Source organism: Pristis pectinata, chromosome 7 (assembly GCF_009764475.1).
Source record: "Pristis pectinata isolate sPriPec2 chromosome 7, sPriPec2.1.pri, whole genome shotgun sequence".
Taxonomy (NCBI): domain Eukaryota; kingdom Metazoa; phylum Chordata; class Chondrichthyes; order Rhinopristiformes; family Pristidae; genus Pristis; species Pristis pectinata.
Window position 1 is genome coordinate 58,390,084 of NC_067411.1, and position 18,011 is coordinate 58,408,094.

At 34.1% G+C, this 18,011-nt stretch overlaps 1 protein-coding gene across 2 annotated transcripts in view; it reads right to left on the reverse strand.

Annotated features, from left to right (window-relative positions):
• The window catches only part of zcchc7 (zinc finger, CCHC domain containing 7), a 187,213-nt gene that overhangs the window by 148,567 nt on the left and 20,635 nt on the right, over positions 1 to 18,011 (reverse strand). The window lies entirely within an intron of this gene.

Below are 18,011 nucleotides of genomic sequence, written 5' to 3' on the forward strand. Positions count from 1 at the left end.
ATACACAAGCCCTTGAGGCCTGCATCAAGGAGAAGATGAGTTCCCATATCACTGATTAGAGAGCTTCTGGTCATTTGTGAATGCAGGCTGCAGTCTGAAATGTGGTACATCTCTTGCATCATCAATCAACAGATAAGAAATTCAGATCACTACCACCTTCAAAAGGCAGGCTGAATCAGGCATGGTTAACTGGTTGGAGTTCCGCTTGCAGATGGCAAATAGCCATAACCATTAAAAATCTCATTCTTTGGATACATTGTTCCACAAGGTCTTGGAAACGAGGCTTCTCATCCAGAAGGACAGGGAAAGGGCCCTCCCAACCACAGCCCTTCTCCCCCTCTGCCTGAATGACAATTGTCTTCGAACCATCTCACATCAGTCAGTCAAATGTTTAGCAGAAATATTACAAAAGCCTCCAAATATAGTCAAAATACAGTAGCCGCCTTCTCACCATAGATAAATGTGAACCATGTTGACTCTGAGCTCTTTAAAAGTTAATCCTGAACAAACCTGACAGTAATAAAAGATCTGTTTAAATATCATCGGTGCGTTTTCTACCTGCAGTTTAGACCCATCTTCCTGTGTGTTTACAACACCGTGTCATACACACACACAAACAAAATTCTAAGGGCAGGGATCAAATTAAAGTTGCATAAAGATTATTATTCCTGTGTACTTTCCTTAATTCAAGTATGCATGCGAAACACTCATCATACTAATCAGTATTGGAGATACATACTACTGTACAAACCATGAATCATGATTGCCATTTTGACTGCAGCATCAAAAACACACATGATGTGAAAGAATTTTTATCCCATTATACTTTGACAAACCTTTAGAAACATAGATAAGGATGAGAATTACTACATTCATTATTTGTTATAAAAAAAAACTTATTTTGAAAGAATTTTATCAGAACTCATACTATGAGTTCAAGTATATCGACCTTCTACCCTAATAATCCTTCAGACCACAGTTTTGAGATAAAATAAAGGGGGCTGTATTCTGCCTCCAGCTGTAGGAATACAAGTTTTGATGGCCAAAATCATAATGTGAAACTGTGGTACAACACTAAAAAACAAGAAAAACACATGTACACCAACTGAAATTATTTGCCTACTCCACTCAAGATTGAAAACTTCATTCTATCTTCACTTTCCCTAGCTGAAGGAAACTTCTTTCAAGTTTCTGCAAATACTACTCAAGTAACATAGGTAGAATGATTTTCCTTCCAATTTCATTTCTCCTACCATAGGTAATTGCCTGCATTCCATTCAGCATCTTCCCAATGTGACACAGCTAAACTCCAGCATCTCAGCGGTGTTAAGTATATCAAACCTGCATTCCACTATTACTATGGAACAGTACATTTGCTTTCAGTCACATAACTACCATTCACCATTATTTTTATTAAACCAAATGGAATTAAGTGTTGACTTTCTCACCAGGTTCACCTATTTCTTTCACACCTTTATTAAAATTAAATATGTTATAACATTAACTGCTTTCACATGGTAGAATTAAATACTGCAAATTTCAAATAACATGCTTCTTTCTCCAAATTGAAGTTTCTTTACAGGGAAACAACATTCATCCTTTCCTTAACTATGGTCCCATTATCAACATTTCCAGTAATTTCTGATATAACAGTAGTTCAAGTACAAGCACAAGGTAACAAGTTCCAAACATGGCATTTACTGTGCAATGTCCATCTTTAGCAAATTCTGGATAATTTTAACTATTCTGGATACTTTGACTATTGAAGAGTAATTAATAGTTTAAAATATTCAGAATTTGGTAAATTACACTTCAATAGTCAAACCTAGTAAAAGTTAAATTATTTGAGTCAATTTATACAAGCATATCACGATTTGATCAGAGTAAATTTTAATTACACAATTTTCAAGTATTAACACCTTGCACAGTACTTTTCCCATCAACGATGCTTATTCCTAGACCTACTAAAAAGAAACTACTTCAACACAGTCCAGTCAAAAGGCTTTATAAGAATTGTTTTAGCACACAGGTAACCAGAGAAGATTCTGTGGCAATAAAAGAAATATGTGAGGTGATAAATTATTATTCATGGATTAGTTGAACAGACTGGCAGTTCCCAGCATGTCCATTTTCAAAAGCAACTCAAGTTGAAAGAAAGGAAGTTGCCCATCAAGTTCAGTGAAAATCAAAAGAAAGCATTTTGGAGTTACCAAGGTGACACAGTGGCATTCACTTACAGATAGCAGATCAATCCTTGCTCCCAGAATGCTTCTTTTCAAAATGATTGTAGAAGTCACTTAAACTTAAAAAATCTGACAAATATAACAAGTTTTATAAATATTAAATCGAAAATTATATGACAAAATGCTTATCAACTTTTCTGAAAATTAAGATACTTTGCCTAAAAAGAAAACTGAATGAATTTACTTTAGACTTTCAGAAAAATTGCTAGAGGTCTCATTCCTATTTACTGAAAAACAGAAATCTTGCAATGCAGAAATTTATTCACAAATACTTAAAAATTTGTGTAAATGATCAAATCAATAAAACATTCCGATCTCTAATAATCACAATACTGCATGAATATCCATAACAATAGGAAACTATCTTTACCATCATTTGATAATAAGCATATATTCATGAAAATAATCAATTTATCATATGTGATTAACAACCTCAAGAATTATTGACTGTGTTAAGGATACCCAATGCCCCAACTCTAAACACCATCACATAGTCACAAGCGTTTTCCAAAAACTAATTCAGTTCAGTGGGCCAGCAGTCTCTTACTTCAATTTCTGACACGAGTAGGCTTCTCCTCATACATCATGTTGTGAATAACAATACTCCCTTGCTTGCCATTTCTGTATTAATATACAATTTCCAATACTACTTTCAATGCAACATGCAGCAGACTTAAGCCCAGAGTAAACAAACACCATCTTTCCAAAAAATAAAAATCTCAATGCAGCATGTGCTTCAATCTGCCTTCTAATCTCCTTCAAATATACTTATGATTAGTCGTAATAGATATAAAATCACAATTTCTATTATGATTGGCAAATTATGATTCTGTGGAAAATGTTCTGTTTGTGAACTAGAGCTACAATTGCCAATTCCAAAAAAAGGTGGTTTTTTTTCCTGCATGCCTCTCTCCATGTACTAAGAATAAACAAATTCATCACTTTTATTTCTGATTTTGGAAAATAGGAATAAACAACAAGAAAATGTGGATTAATATATTGCTCTGCAATGATTTTAATGACTTTCTGGAAACAGAACATACTTGGGCTATTAAATATCTATCGGATAGTTAATTCTCTCAGCACTCTTAAAACATTTAGAATTAACATTTAATAGTTCTAAAAAGGGAAAAAAAACATCTTTTTTTTACCCCAGCTGAAACATTACCATCCAACAGGGCAGGTTGCTATCAGTACTCTGGCAATGAATATTTAAGACAAGGCTCTAGAAGTTGCATAAGACTTCACCATGCTGACTTGCTCATTGACTTTCTACGTCTTTCTGATGGGAATCACAGACCATTCAGTATCCGTTAGGGCTCCAAATCAACAAAACATTAATCTGAAGCACTGAGCAACTCATTAAAATCCATGGTACTAGTTTTTTTCCTGGTTTCAGGGATAGTGGAAAGAGAACAAAGAGTACGAAATTGAAACCAAATAGTTCAACATTAATGTGTTATCATTCCTTCATTATTACCAAATAAAAACTGCTTAAGTCACACAAAAAATCCTCACTGCAGTACAATATACATGGCTGTTTACTTTTGACCCAATTGCTACCAAATTAGTTAATTTCATAAGAACTGACCTATAAAAAAGGGTGAAAATTCACAGTTTAAAGTAATTGTTTTTATTTGTGTTATCTGGTATAAGGCAATCAAAATGTGATATCCTTAATGGACAAAATTGTTGAGGGACGAGTTTTTATAGCCATGAATCATGAAGTTAACAATATTATTGTACATCTTGAATGAAGTCTTAATATTTACAAAAAAACTAAAGCAATTACTGTTGTGCACATGGTAAATACTGTTGTATAGTTAGTTGTACAGTAAAGGAAGAAATACTTCTTGGAAGGCAGACTTTGAAAATTCATACCACATTCAGTCAGAGATTTTTATAGTATGGGTATCTATCCAGCATACAAAAGTAAGGCATGGTTATTTCATTATGCACCAACTCTGCCAATCTGAACAGCCATCAGAACCTAGAAGCAACTTGGATCACTAGATGTAACGTAACAGGTCATTCCAGTATGCCCGACCAAGTGAATAAAAAGCCAAGTGAGTATTCTGCTAAGACCTAATGTCCTCTACAATTTTCATACTCAGTATCAGAATGTTGATAAGATGTTGTGCTCATAAAAATTGCAATAATTTTCACAGATCTCTGATTGGTAATATGCCCACCTGAAAAAAAACACAGCAATGTAACCACTAAATACCAGTTGCATTTAGACTGTATTGAATTCATAGTTTACATTTTACACTTCTTCCAACCATACTACTTCCAACAACACGTGATATCATAATGACAACTCTTTGCTTGAACTGCTATTAAAAACAGAGTTAATAATGATGTAACTGGTGCACAAGGATATTGGGGTACAGTTTAAACAGTACCTATTAGTTTAATTCGGCATTGTGTTCAGTGCAGACATTTTGGGCTGAAGGGCCTGTTCCTAAACTATATTATTCTAGATTCTAAATTACTTTCAGAGATCTTCAAATAATTATCTTTCACAAGTACTATTTTGGTTTGTTATAATTACCACAATTTTTGATAATACTAGGAAGTAAAATGCCTAGATTATAGAACACAAATCATAAAATTATTATAATGCAGTTGTCATGTCAGTTAAACAACTATTTTCACTGAAATACAGCTAGGATTATTAAATAGCTGAGGCAGGTTAATTAATGAAATCTATTTTTCCCCCTCTAATTTGATGACACCATTCAAAATATTGTATAACTACGAAACACATGATATTTGCATGCATGCAAACTAATTCATGTACCTCACCAACGAAGTAAAATTCAATTTATAAATTTTGTCATATGTGGATTAAGGGAATAATCTCAGAAGTACATTCTTAATATTACATTGCTTTACTAACACTGTTACAGCAGGTGGCCTGGCAGTCAGAACAAGTTCTGTTTGAATTTCATGTGTGAGAAAGTAATGAAGACCGTGGGCCTGACACCCAGTTTGGAAATAATTTATTGGTACTCATCTAATAAAGTCAACTTCACTTATGATGAAATCCTTCAACTATTGAATATTCTGATCAATAAAACATCTAAAGGCTTCTTAAGTGCATTTGCAATTCAACTAATGTCAAGGCATCCATGGGCATTGTAGCTAATGTGCAATGCCACAATATAACAACATTTGTAAGAATTGTCAGTTCCTGCTGGTTTTGCCATTGGTACAAAATTGCCAACTTTACATTTGAACCAGAAGGGTTGCTTAACACCAATACCAAATGTGCCATGTACTCACCCCAAACTGGATCATTCATTTAAACTCTACATTTTAAAATGAGAATGGTTTTAAGGGGTCTTTATTATCTCAAATGTGGAAATGTTTTATCAGATGATGCGAAGAAATCCATTTGTACTACACAGCAATTAGAAATGAGAAACTTAGGATTTTTGCTCCCTGATTGCAGTTAATACAAACATTCACCAAGCATAATTGGTGGTCTTCTCTCGGGCCAGAGAAAAGTAGTACACCCCATTTCCCTAGCTACAAGATACGAACTGATGATTCTGCCACCTTTTGCAAAAACAGACACAAGCAATTTCACCAGGTAACTTTACAAGAAATTTGTGCATCATATTAATTCTTGATCTTTTAGAAGAATGATAGGGTGAAAGTTTTCAGCTTTCCAGTTCAGCCAATTTACTGTTCTCAAATTTCAAGTTGACAAATAATATGGTACCATAACAATGAACTTTGTTCAGGGAGAGTTGTTAACATACAGAATTCTGAAGACAACAAATAACCTGCATCATCACAAGCAGCAAAGACTATAGCCCATGATAACAATCGAGCTAACTTGCTGGGCATTAGTGATTATTTTTCCACATAAGCTATTATCAAAGCAATTAGGTAATCTAAACTCTGTTGCATAACCTTAAAAAGTTTCCTTTCAGCTGGCTTTCATTCTCTAATTTGCTGCTGAATTCTTATTTTTATAACATTAATCAGCACAGTTTCAATTTTCACAAAACTCTCCAACCTCCAAACTGCAGATTTGTTCTTTGCTTCTCTAGTCATAATTTCTATTCTTTACCCCCAGTTAGTATTATTATTCTGCTGATCCTTCCTTCCATATGGGCATCATCACCAAAGTTAAACACATTACCTCTTCCCTCCCCGCCCCAAATAGCAATTCCTTCCAGTGACTTCTTTATTTATTAGATGCAAGTATACACAGGTCAATTAAGTATTACATGAATGATGGAAACACAAGCTCTTCTGAAATTTTGATCTCTGTCTACTACTTTGAGAAGTTCTAAGATGCCAGGAATTGCCCCAAGGGAGAAGATTTGAACATTGTTGTTACCAGGTCCTTGCTACTTCTTTGGTATATAGCTCAGCATCACAATCAAAAAGGTGAGAGTTTTGCAAACTGGTTATGTCACCCTTCAGCCAAAAACACTACACAATGGATAGAGCAAACAGGGCTTGAATGGAATTCTATGCCTCATCATTAAAAATTGGAAAATTGAGCTCAAGTACAATGGAGATACCAGCCTACAAGATTAAAGGACTTTATTTTACAGTAAATTAACTGCAACTATTGTTCATCATTTACTAACGAGTAGAATTGTAATTTTCATTGGTCAACTGTGCACAACTCCAGACAGACAAATGCATCAGCCACCACCTGACAGAATTCTATACTTAATTCTCAATCTCCATCGGTTCCTCAGCAATCACACATATTTTGTAGATTTGCCAAAATAACAAAGGGCTAAGGTGCTGACATAATAATTCTAAAAAGAGCAATGCAATCAGAAATCATGGAATATTGATGCCAAAAGTGTATGTTAATGGTCGTGATTAACTCAACTGAAGGAAAGGATGAAATAATTCATTTGGTTGTTGATATTTCAAATGTATTCCTCTTTAAGGGTCATGAATTACAATCGATAGCAGAGCACTACAGGTGAGATAGCTTATATTTACTATCAGCATCACCAACACTATATACTTATCCTTTAAAAGGTGGATAAAAAAAATCACTGTTGTTCTCACTACTACTCTACTGTTTAATTTCTTGTATAACTAGCTTAGGAGAAATCATTCAGCAAAAAGACATTAAGTAACCATAAAAATATGTCAAAGCACCACACAAAACTGCAATTTAATAAAATTATAACCTAAAATGAAGCAAAACAAAGATAAGCATGAAGGTCTCCCCTTTGGATTAAACTATTTTATTTTGCTGGTGGCTGCAAATAGCTTTGTGCAAGCCTGATAGAAATGACTTTTTTTAAAAAAGAAATTGCCCATATTTAAATTTTTTTTAATGCTGCTGGTTGAAATTAATTTGCTCTTAGTTGCATTCAATAAGTGGTAAATATGAATAGACTTTAACTGTTCCAATTTACTTCTGTGTACAATCCTGATCCAAAATGAGAAAGATAAGTTTTTATTTTGCACTTAAAACCAAAAAAAAATTGATTTGTGCAGTACCCTGAAAATAAGCACGATAAGAACAATTAAAAGATCACATTGTCTGCCGCTCTGCAATGTTTACTTTTTGTTTTGTTGGCATGCAGATTTAGACCAATATACAAAGCAGCTATTTAAATTATTTAGTCAAGTAGCTGTAAAACTACATTTAAAAATAATTTTTAAATTCAATTTTGCTAAAATGTGTTCATATAGCTTCCTGCGATGATAGTTACAAAAGCTTCCTTAAAACAAGCTTAAACTTAAAACTATTCTTAGAAGTTCCTTCCTATCCCATGTTCTCAGCACCTACTACACATATGGAAAAAACGTTTACATAGATTCTGGAAAAAGATCTTTACTATTATATATTACTTTTGTCTGATGGAATAGCCTGCGGTGACTACAAGTATCAAGCATCTCCAAGTACACCCCAACTGGAAGTTGGAAGACTATTTGTTTCTTCTACACTCTTCTACACATTGTTTTAGGAACATAAGATGCCCTAACATGTTGTTATTGTGTCAGTGTTAAAATGCAATTTAAAACTGAATTGGTTAAATATTTGAAATGGATAACTATAAAAAGATTCACTAATAAGGAACCCGAGATCTAAAATTAAGGCGCTGACACTAGCAGAGGCACAATGGCCAGATATCTTCCGTCCATGTTACATTTTACTTGGTTTTTTTTAAGTCTCAAGAGCACTTGTCCATACTACAACAAAATATTTCATATCTCCATTACTTACTACATCATATATTTCTTCTGAAGTTATCCCATTAAAAAGGAAAGAATTCCTAAACTGATAACCTAAATTATGACAATTTCAAACGTGGCAGCCCCTCACCTGACCTGTCCACGTACGATCTCACTTGCATAGCTCAGAAATGGCTTGCATTCAATTCTGTTATCTCTTTCACTCAAAACAATCTTCCTGCTGCATAATTTAACCTGGAAAGACCCGTCACAGAAGTTTGACATAAATGAATGCAATAATTTAGCATAAACATTACGATGCCCGAAGAGAAAAAGGACCATCACACGTAGTTTTTGTTGAGAAAATTAGATTGCTCTGTACAGCTTTCTAACAAAAATATTTAAATTGCACCATTCAAAATAGAGTAAAAGTGTTGTGCTGATTCAGTGAATTAAACGTTCAATAATTATAAACCCTACCTGGACTTTACATTTTTATTAACACTGCATTAAGCAGTTATCTGATTAAATACTTTCTTTGCAACTTCAGTACAACATACACAGTAATACATTTAGAAAGTAAAACATATATTAATCTGCCATTATCATTTAGTCATTGTTCCATGTTAAAGAATGTCTGGATTTTCTAAAAAAAAGTTTAATTTTTCCCTTTGCTGTTACTAGGTAGAAAAATAATCCAAAATAAAAGTAATAAATCATAACAGAAGCATCGACTAGATAAATGCACGCAGAAAGCTGCCAATTTTAACAGTAACTTCAAGGTGCCCAAGTGAACGGATTCTGTTCAGAACATCCATGATTGAAATGTATTTATATTAATATATAATGTATTATTTAACATACAGAAATACAAATTGAAATTTCCCGAGGTAAACATTTATTCCTTTTTTTTCTCTCAAAAGAAATACACTGGATTTGGTTTAAAAATACTTTCAAAACGGAAATGCATCTACCAATAATACTGATCCTAGAAAGGTGCTTGTTCTGTGGATAATGTACTTGGCCCACATTTGCTGTATTAAAGTAAACATTTGACCATCTCAGAGCAGAATTTAATAGAAAGGAAAGCTTACATTTTAGAAATCTGGTTTAAAAGCAATTTCTGGACCACTTGAAACAATCATTTTTAAAATCAAGAAAATATCAACACTTAATTTTGATTAGAGATTTTGATTAAAGTATACAGAAACATGAAACTGAAGAAATATTTTTTAAACCACAGAACAGCAATCACCAAAGATTTTTTTTAAACAAACCCTCTACTTAAATTAATGTATCATCATTTAATTAGCTCCCTACAGCAAATATGGTCTATTTAAAAATTTTTAGAACAGTCTTAAATGTGGATCACCTCACCTTAAAGCAGATTAGGGCACATTTTAAAAGGTTCAAATTGCCTATCAAGATAATTCAGAGTCAAACAAAAATAATCTGACCATCTAGAATTTGGATGCACCAAGAATAACAATATTATTTACTGCATATTAAATGCCAATCACCGAAAATAACAGAATGATGTCAATAACAAAAGTGAGATCTCTCACTCAACATGCGCCAACCCTCAAAGAAGGTCAAGTTCAAATAATAAAATAAAGTTTAACTTTAAGGATTTTATACAAAATGGCCGTTAACCCATAACAGATCCAATAGTACTTTAAATTTTCTATTGAAAAAATATTCGATATATACATTTCAACTTTTTAAAGAAACAGAACAAGAATAAGTGAACACAGGTGAAGAGATGAAAGGATGTGTGCAAGGTATCAGTTAGCACTCAACTTCATATTGGTAGAAACATTTAGAACACCAAATTAAACTCTTCAATTTGACATAAAACACTTAACAATAAATATATTTTAAATATTTCTGCCATATGTACATCTTAAATACATAATTATATGTAAAATCTACTCCTTCAATGTAATAAAAGCAGTTTGCATTTGACAAGAAATTTGGCAAATGAACTGAAAAAATGTTCAATTGTTTTGAAAGACCAACTTTTAAGGCATTATATAAAAATTATAATAGAATTTTCAAAAATGTGTGTTCATATTAATATAATCAATACTTGATGTGTAATTTAGCAAAATTCAAAGCTTAGGGTAAAAGGGAAGAGAAACAATCTGACAAAATATTTACAGTTTTATCAATATACAGCATTGGTATGTACAATGTTATGTTTTTAGATTAATACGAAATAAAGCTTTCAACTGTAATCTTAATTGAGCTTGGATGAGAGTTACACGACATGGATCTGCTTGTAACGTATCTGTAGTGATTATACCAGTGTTAAGAAATAAAGGACAATTACAGGACTGTCTTGAATCAATCTGAACAAACTTCTATGCCTTACCTTACAGGAGTCCTTGTTAACTAAAACTGATACAATTAAAAGTCAGGAAACTAAAAAGACTTCCATGTCTCACTTGCTTAATTAATAACAGGTTTCAAGTTTTTTGAGATAGACGCAAATGACCCAAGTCGTTGTCATGACACGAGTTTTACAGTTGGTTGAGAAAGCCCTGCAAAGAGTGGGAACACTCATCCATAATCAGTGCTCACTTCAGTGAGCTAAACTTGAAAGAAACTTTGGGCTTGGGCAAAGGGGTGGGGGGTTTGTAACAGCAAGAAATAAATCAGCATAAAGTATGCTTACCAATTGAAAATCCCAAATTACAAATATAATTAAGGGTGTTGATAATTAGCTAAATTAGCAAATCTTATTATGTCAATGGATTTTTTTTTAAATGCAAAAATAAAATTACATATTAAATTTTGGCATTGCACTCTCAATGTTCAGATATATGCCACAGCAAAATAAAGTGCTGATGGACAAAGTCAGGAAGCACAGCCTGACTGTTCCTTATTAAAAATGCAATATTTTAATTTTCTGAAGAGTGAACTCTGTAAATAATCTGTAATATTAAATGAAATAAACGACTCAGTCTTTTGAGCAGTTCCAAAATTTTGCAAGAAATAGGGATTGCTCATACATGCCATTATTAAATGAAGGGGTCATTGTCACTGTGCCAATGTAATGAAGTAACAGCAATGAGGCATCTACCTTGCATGTCAGATGGGCTCACCAGATGATCCAACTTTCTCCCACCCCCACCACATTCAGTTAACCATAAGGTTTCTTGGCATTAAAAGAAATCAAATTTCTCATTTGAAAATCAAAAGAGTCAGTCATTACAGGTTATAAACTTCCATGGTAAGGCAGCCTTACCTAATCTTAGAAGTAATATGAAGAACACACATAGAAAAATGTTGCTGACTATGTGAATATGCAAGGGCATTAAGTTAAAATTTTATTTGCCAACACCACCACACCTCAGTTCCAAGTAAATGATAAAGCTAGAAAGGGACAAAAAAAAGGAATGCAAGTAGCAGAACATATATAACCACGTAAGCATGGGCAATCTTGCAGAAAACTAGTCAGCAAAGTAAAGCCATGGGGAATTTAAATTACTATAAACCCATTCTACAAAGGACTGAAGAATCTTAAAAAGATGAAAGAGGCTGTTGAAGCTGCAGCTTTTAGCCAACTCTTTGCATTTACTTCACTATTGCTAAAGGGCTTGATTAACAATTAACAGAACTTCTGGTGTTAAGTTCAGTTTAAAAAGTTGCACTTAAATACATGAAAGAGAGATGTGATATTTAACATTATTTTGGTTGGGAGAATAAAAAAACAAATAGAAAATTCCAATCTATTTGCATGTTTTCAAACCATCAATTTGTCTGCAATGAAGGTTTGCTACCATCTGATACCCTATGTTGATTACTGAAAAGGAGTCATATCTAATTGCATAGATGATATCATGAAACATGACAGGAAAGCCTTGAAGTCATTCCCAGGGAGTCCATCATTTTACATTTAAAAACAAATATACCTAAAAGCAAAGGTGCTTGATTTTTACCTATTTTAGTTAGCTGCCAGAAGACTCATGGGATTTTTAACAGTCAGAATAATTTACCCAACTGGTGTGTGATGTTATCTTCAGTGAAAAGTTACTTGCTGTGATGTAATCGACACAATTTAGTCAATCACAAATTGTATTAAAAGTTTGGTAATTATCCCCTTGGCGAAAAACAAGATCACAAACATCAAAATACATTTATTATTGGATCTAAATGATAAAGTAACTAACCAGTGATGTGATCATGCACTACAGTGAAATTCTCAATTCGAAGTTCACAGTGGTGCATTCTAAAACATTTTGCATTGATTATCCTTTTTTCCTTGTTAACCTTCACTGCACCTCTTGTTGCCATGTATCCTTTTTCAATCAGGAGGTGGGACTAGTCTGGACTGTTGAATTCTCCATGCCCCAATAACAATCAGACAGCAGGAGGCACAAATCATGCAAAGCCAGTGAATATTAGTCACTTCTTGTTGTTCCCTATAGCATTCAAGAATGAAACACACAACATACAATTTGCCTCGCTGAGAGCGAATTCCTCAGTGAACTGATTGTTGAACATTGATAGATGTAGCAATACTTGCAACCTTTCATTAACTTAAGACTGTTCAAACAACAATAAAAAACCAGGGCAAAGGAATCGTTATAACCCAATTCAACAAGTGAAAATACTCTGGATCGAATACTTAACTGTACAGCTGAAATATATACTTGCTGAAAAACATAACCAAGATGAGCCAACACTTCCATTCTAGTTACTCAGACTAACAACAGCAGACTAACATTAGGTTGAATACTGGTCAGAAGAAAAATTACTTGTTTCAATAATCTATTAATTTTAAAAATTACCCACTGTCCTTTTGCTTGTGCTGCAGAGAACACTGCCAGATATTAACATGTAGATGAATTAAATAGAAACATCAATGTTTGAGATTAGAAAATTTGTGCTTGCAATGAAAATATGAATACTACCACACAGACATTTCAGAGTAGTCCATGAAATATTCACACATTAAAAAGTACTTAATGAAATTGAAAAATTGAGGAATCCACAATATTCAAGATTGGAAGTTTCTTAATACAAGTTATTAAATCAATACTTTATTCAATTTATTCAAAAGTTATTAAATCAATCAACCATTAATAGATCACAAGTCACGCTTTATAAGGAACTATGATAGAATTAATTTGTATTTTTATATCAGCAAACTAATCTACATTGGAGACAGAAAAACCATTGTTGTAATCTAATATATTTATACGCATGTGATTGGATTGTGCATATTGAGGGAATTCAGCTTTTAGTCCTAAACTTACTTTTTAACAATTTAAATTTTAAAATTCTTTTGTTTTATGTATGAGAACACTTAGATGTATTGGATATATAGCAGGATTTCAAAATCTCCTGTTTTACAATGACATCTAGCTGTACTAATGCAGCAGCTATGAACAATCACCAAAATACTTTAGTTACTTCAGCTCTGGATTACTATCCCAATGAGCCTTAAAAATATTAATCGTATTTTTATCAGATTTACAATAATTTAAAACCTTGAAAAATATAATTTCCTTCTTTTGTTCAGTTGCTTTGTGTCTCTTTTGTATATCCGGCTAAGTGTATGAATTGTGTACAGAAGAACATTTATAAGTCCTTTGCAGTAGACCTGATTAGCTACATTTCCAACATTTAGGATGCACGTTAAATTCGAATACAAATTATTTTGTTTGTTTCTGCTCTGGTTAATATCCAGCAATAGCCAGAAATGTACAACAGTAGATCTCCTACCTCTTCCGCATGTGGTACAGTAAACTTCAAATAATCATTGAGGGAATTAGCTAACACTGATATAGTGAAGCATTTTTCTGCATTTATTAAATTTAAGAAATGCTCGAATACAAATGCAGATAAAAAATACAAAAGTACCTCCCTTATCCTCCCAATGTTGAGCCCCACCCATCCCAAAAAAAATTAGCCTTTTCAGAAGGTTGGTGAAACCACTGCTGGCATTTCATACATAAAATTGACAGCTTTCTTGTGAAGGAATTCATTTTAAATTTTGCGACCAATTCCATATTGGCAATCATATAAAATGGTCTATTTTTTCTTGCACAGGAATTTCAGTTGGCTTTCAATCAGCAAGTTTGTAAACAGAAACCTGAACAATTTTCTCTTTTAATTTGTTTGCCAAACAAGGACATCCTCATGCATATGCTATTTTAATGAGGGTCATTTTGCAGGAGATGCCTCAAGAATGCCCCACAATCCCCACATTTTCCCCAATGACCAGAAAAGGAACAGAAGTGAGGACCAAAGGTGTACCAAGACATAAAATGCCATAAACACTCAACACACAAATCAGGATAAATGTTGAGACTATACACATTAACAGTTCCCGTGTGGACCCTTTCAGCAAAACATGAACAGCATCTCAAGCAATCTAACTGGTAGTTCAAATTAGCTCAAATCCCACTACAACAGCTGGGGAATTTAAATTTAGTTAATTAAATAATCTGGAATTTAAAAAACGCTAGTTGCAGTAATGGTGACAATGAAACTATCAAAATGTCGTAAACCCCATCTGGTTCATTAACGGTCTTCAGGCAAGGAAATCTGCTGCTTTATCTGGTGTATATTATTCTAAACCTACAGCAATATGGTTGACTCCAACTACCCTTAGAACTAGCCTAGCAAGCCATTAAGGTTGTTTAAAAAGAACTGAAGCACACTAAGATACGAAACCAGATGACTACTCAGTTTTGAACTATGTACCATATCCAGTCACAGCAAAGTTGCTCCTAGCCTTGCAGTTGTCCATACGAACAAGAGGACTAGCTTCAAAATTAGGAGAGATGTTCCATAGACTATTCAAGCAAAAGCCTGACTTAGTCACATTCACAGAATCATATCTTTCAGATAGCATCCCAGACTCCACCACCACAACCCCTCAATACACCTTGTCTACTGGCAATTGAAACTCAGATTACACAAGATGTCATGTCCCTTAGAATGCATGTCATACACAAGGAAGCCCCGGAGAAATAATCCATACATGCTCTAGCGGTCCCTTAAATATCCGACTACATTTATCAAAGGCTGTTTAATAAAATTCAGTCACATAGCACCCCAATATCTTGTGCCATACTTGAATTTAGGCTTTAAACAAGTCCTTTTGTTGAAAGCATTTTTCCCAAATGTACTCCTTCTGAATGTCACCTTCAGTTTTTCTTTTCCCATTATCCAATGTGCCATTTTTAATTAACTGACAAGGAATACTAGGCTGTAGTGCAGGTTAAGTCACTTTTGGATACATTAAATAAATTCATCTTCTGAGCTTGTCCATATAATATTGTACTTTTCAATGGTTAACATACTGCAAATTAAAATGTTCACAGATCTGTTTCTTCTGCTAGCATTAATACAATTGGGCTTATTTTCTCTGTGCATTTGCTGCAACATAATAGTTATTCAATGCTGTTGTGTTACAAAATCATTTGTATTCAATGTCATTCCAGTATGTTCACTGTATAATTTTACCGATAGAGAACACATTGAATTGCTTATTTACTTTGGAATTCTAAAATAAAAACAAGGTGATAGGGTAATATATTAAAGAACTCTTCAAAGTTGCAAGATCTTTAAATCTTGTTACAACTCTTGCTATTTGTTAAGTCCTCAAACAAATACATTACATTAACTTAACTTTTGTGTTTACAGGTCCTCCCCGGGTCACAAATGCCCGACTTATGAACATTCTGTACATTCAAACAAGCATTTGTGAGATGCCTGAATGGATGGAGATTGATTTTCCGGCTGCTGCAGGCATCATCTGCCAGTTGGGAATGGAGCATTTCCTCATGCCTTCTCTCACTCCCCCATTCCCCAAACCCCAACAATTAGGGGCTGGATCGAGCCTAACAGAGCTGGGAGCACTGAGCAGACTCACTTGCTCATTCACTGAGTCAGTGCGGCCAGCCGACAGCCATTCTTCCTGCGCCTGCTTACTCTCCTGTCACAGCTGTTTCTGTGATCCTCTCCCACATTTCTGTTCACTTCCAACTTATGAACAGTTCAGGCTATGAACAGTTCTTGAGAATGGAATCCTGTAGTACCCTGGGGACTGTCTGTACTCAATTTCAGAGGATCAAAGCAATTATCACTCTTCATCAAATACATACCTTGTCACAAAACAATAATATCTGATGTCAGCTTGTAAAATCTTCCCAAACTTGAAGTAACAAAGATTGTCTGGAAGCATAAGAGATCTTCAAAATAATTCAATATATTTAAATCAGTACACAGAAAAGAAATCTGTAGTCATGGGTGCATGGCAACTGGCAGCTGATAGGTTTAGTTGGGGCAAACTGGAAGGAGATGTAGTTTGGCTCCAGCCAGTAGATTTGTAGAGGTAAGTTGTATCAGGCAATTTTAACGGAAGAGTCTTTTCAAAAGTCACCCAAAATGGGTGGGTGGGTTTCAGGCACCAGAATCCAAGGATTAGGATTTATCTGGAGAGATGCGTTTTAAGTAGCACTGAAGTGTTATGATTGCAAGACCAACACTCATGCTTGGATGAAAATTATAGAAGAGGTGTCCAGTGGGATTAAATGCTAAACATGTCCAGATTTCACAATGTACTAGCACTTCAGGCACTCAGAGGAACCAAAAGGAAAAATGCAGACTTCATGAAATGTGTAGTTGGTCTTCAATTTTCTTCAGCTGGCTTTGGTCTATATTTTATTGTACAATAATGGTGCAACAAATTACTCTTCTTAGAAAAAGGGTTAAAAACATCTTACAACTGCACATAACAGTCAAACAAGATGATCAGCAAGTGAATGTCAGCAATGCCCTGTTCCACTAGAAACCTCAAGTATTTCACCAAAAAACTTGGAACTGAAACATGAACAACCATAACATTGAGGCACTTAAGTAATAAATATACCAGACTGCACCAGAAAACATCAGGCTTGTCCACCAGTCAATAACAAATCACAAGATAAAAATCATATTTATTGCCTGAACAAACTGCAGGCACTCAAAATTAGCATTTACAAAAATTAAATCTGAAGAAATGAGATTCTCATTTTTGGTGGAAATTTTAAAAAACTACTTTTTCAGCCTCTATTTCTGTTTACTATCTTAATCACTATGCCTTTCTACAATTGTTTACTATATATGATTTGACATCAAATTAAATATTTTAACTTGCACATCCTACTTCATTTTAGATGCCCCAGTAAGAATTCTTTAGGTTTGATTAAACAGATGCAAAGTTGTTTGCCTTGTCCCTGACCCCTAGCAGAGAACATGGGTTGTTTCAATGCTGTATGCACTGCAAGTTCCAGTTTAAAGGCTCATAGAAAGTTTGTGAACAAGTGTACTGAACAGCTTGCACTGCTCATTTCCCACTAACTGAAAAACCCAACCAAGTATTTTGTTTGGAATTTGGATTCATGCCATGTAAAATCTCAGTCGTTCTCTACGGCAGTAAGATCCACAGAATCTTGAAACACAAAGTTTCAACCCACATTCTCATTACCCTGAGTTGTGGTTAAAAAAATTAGCACCAAGTACCACTCAACAATCAAGCACCATGGTTGAGAATTGCCCCAGCTATCTTCCCACTCTACCACCTGGAAGGATTCTATT